The following is a 3,292-nucleotide window of genomic DNA, read 5'->3' as shown; positions in this document are numbered from 1 at the left end:
TGTTCGGCATCTTTAATCAAATCAACTCCGAAAATTTTACTTTCACCGAGCTCAGTCCAAAACAATGGTGTACGGCATTTACGACCGTACAAAGCCTCGTAAGGTGCCATCTTAATACTTGATTGAAAACTATTGTTGTAAGCGAATTCAATCAAAGGTACATACCGTTCCCATGAACCACTAAACTCAAGGATGCAGCATCTCAGCATATCCTCGAGTATCTGAATTATCCGCTCGGATTGACCATCGGTTTGGGGATGAAAAGCGGTGCTAAAATGCAGCTTGGTACCCAAAGCTTCTTGCAATTTCTTCCAAAATCGCGAGGTGAATCTCGGTTCTCTATCCGACACGATAGAAATAGGTACTCCATGTAATCTCACAATCTGAGAAACATACAATTCGGCTAGTTTATCCAATGAAAAATCCGTACGCACGGGGATAAAGTGAGCCGACTTAGTCAGTCTATCAACAACAACCCAAATCGCATCCTTCTTACTTGTTGACAATGGTAGTCCGGACACAAAGTCCATTGTGACTCGATCCCATTTCCACTTGGGTATCATGATCGGCTGAAGTAATCCTGAAGGCACTTGACGTTCCGCTTTCACTTGTTGACATATTAAACATCTCGAAACAAAGTCGGAGATGTCCCGTTTCATACCATGCCACCAAAATCGACGTTTCAAATCGTTGTACATTTTCGTACTCCCCGGGTGAATTGACATTCGGCTACAATGGGCTTCGTTCAGAATCATCGAAATGAGTTCCGAATTTCTTGGAACACACAAACGACTTCTGAACCTCAAACAATCGTCCTCATCAATTTGAAATTCGGATTCCATATTCGGAATACATTCAGCCCGTTTTGCAACCAATTCATTGTTGACTTTCTGAGCTTCACGAATTTGATGAATCAATGATGGTTTGGCTTTTAATTCAGCTACTAACACATTGTCGGGTAGAACAGACAAGTGCACATTCATCGCTCGTAAAGCAAACAGCGATTTCCGGCTTAAGGCGTCCGCAACCACATTAGCCTTTCCCGGGTGGTAATCAATGACAAGCTCGTAATCTTTTAACAACTCAAGCCAACGTCTTTGTCGCAGATTTAAGTCTCTTTGAGTCATCAAATATTTGAGACTTTTGTGATCCGAAAATACATGGCACTTTTCGCCAAACAAATAATGTCGCCATATTTTCAAAGCAAATACGATGGCGGCTAGCTCGAGATCATGGGTTGGATAATTTCTCTCGTGTGGCTTCAATTGTCTCGACACATAGGCCACAACTCGACCTTCTTGCATCAATACGCCCCAACCCGAGTAGGGATGCGTCACTATAAATGACAAACTCTTTGCCTGATTCGGGTTGCACTAAAATTGGAGCTTCAGTCAAATGAGTTTTCAGTTGATCGAAGCCTTTCTGACATTTCTTCGTCCATTCGAACTTAGCATCCTTTTGAAGTAGCTTCGTCATTGGTGTGGCTATCATCGAGAAACCTTTGACAAATCGTCGGTAATAACCGGCGAGTCCCAAAAAGCTCCGAACCTCAGTAATATTTCTCGGAGGTTTCTAGTTAAGTATGGCTGAGATTTTGTTCGGGTCAACTCGAATACCCGATGCGGATACCACATGACCCAAGAAGCTAACCTCTCTTAACCAGAACTCACACTTACTGAACTTAGCATATAACTTCTTATCCCGCAAAACTTGCAACACTAATCTCAAGTGTTCAGCATGTTCGATCTCATCTCTTGAATAGACCAAGATGTCATCAATGAACACAACTACGAACCGATCCAAATATGGTCTGAAGATCCGATTCATCAAATCCATAAATACTGCAGGGGCATTAGTGAGCCCAAACGGCATCACTAAGAACTCGTAGTGACCGTACCTCGTTCTGAAAGCAGTTTTGGGTATGTCCGAATCTCGAATTCGCAACTGATAATAGCCCGATCTCAAATCTATTTTTGAGAACACTGAGGCTCCCTTCAGTTGGTCGAACAAATCATCGATGCGCGGCAACGGATATTTGTTCTTTATCGTCACTTTATTCAGTTGACGATAGTCAATGCACAACCTCATGGTTCCGTCCTTCTTTTTCACGAACAATACTGGTGCACCCAAGGTGAGAAACTTGGTCGAGCAAAACCTCTATCCGTCAATTCTTGCAACTGAGATTTTAACTCTTTTAACTCGGTTGGTGCCATACGATACGGAGCTATCGAAATCGGCGTAGTACCAGGTACAAGCTCAATACCAAACTCTACCTCCCGAACAGGTGGTAAACCCGATAATTCTTCAGGAAAAACATCCGGGTATTCACAAACCACCCGCACAGATCCGGGTTTCTTTTCTAATTCTTTATCATCAAGTACATACGCAAGGTATGCTTCGCACCCTTTTCTTACATATTTCTGGGCCAACATTGCTGATATTACAGCTGGCAACCCCTTCAAATCCGTAGACTCAACTCGGATTACCTCGTTATTTGCGCACCTCAAATCAATAGTCTTGCTTTTGTAATTCACAACTGCATCATGCGCGGTCAGCCAATCCAAACCAAGAATAACATCAAATTCATCAAACGGCAAAAGCATCAAGTCCGCCGGAAAACAAGAACCTCGAATTACTAGGGGACATCTCTTACACACTTTGTCGACAAGCACGTAACGACCCAAGGGATTTGGCACCCGAATTACGAACTCAGTAGACTCAACAGGTAGAGTCTTACTGGATGCTAAGGTTTCACATACATATGAATGAGTAGAGCCAGGGTCAATCAATGCAATCAATTAGTATCAAGAGAGTGAAGGTACCAGTGATGACGTCAGGGGAGGATGCCTCCTCTCGTGCGCGGATGGCATATGCTCTAGCAGGAGTGCGGTTCTCGGCTCGAACAGCCGTATCAGAGGCCCCTCTCTGACTACCACCCCTACCTCCTAAAATTCTCGGTGGTCTACCTCTAGTTGTCACTCCACTAGGTCTTGCACCTTGAATCTTATTCTTCTCATCAAGCTCCGTGCAATCTCTAATGAAGTGGTCCTTCGAACCGCATCCGTAACAGGCCCTGTTAATAGACTTACCCCAACATTCACCTATGTGTCATCTTCCACATTGGGGACATTCAGGTTTCTCTAGACGATTATTGCCCACACTAGCTACCGAAGTAGCTCGGGAGTCCGTCGATGGTCTTGCTCTGATGGAAAATCCCGCAGTCGTCCTCGACTTATTAGTGTCCTCCCTGAACTTCTTTACGGCTGAGAACGGAGCTTTACCCGTCGATCTT

This window comes from Gossypium hirsutum, chromosome A11 (assembly GCF_007990345.1).
Source record: "Gossypium hirsutum isolate 1008001.06 chromosome A11, Gossypium_hirsutum_v2.1, whole genome shotgun sequence".
NCBI classification, from domain to species: Eukaryota; Viridiplantae; Streptophyta; class Magnoliopsida; order Malvales; family Malvaceae; genus Gossypium; species Gossypium hirsutum.
The sequence above is the reverse complement of the archived record's forward strand: the minus strand, read 5'-3'. Positions refer to the sequence as shown.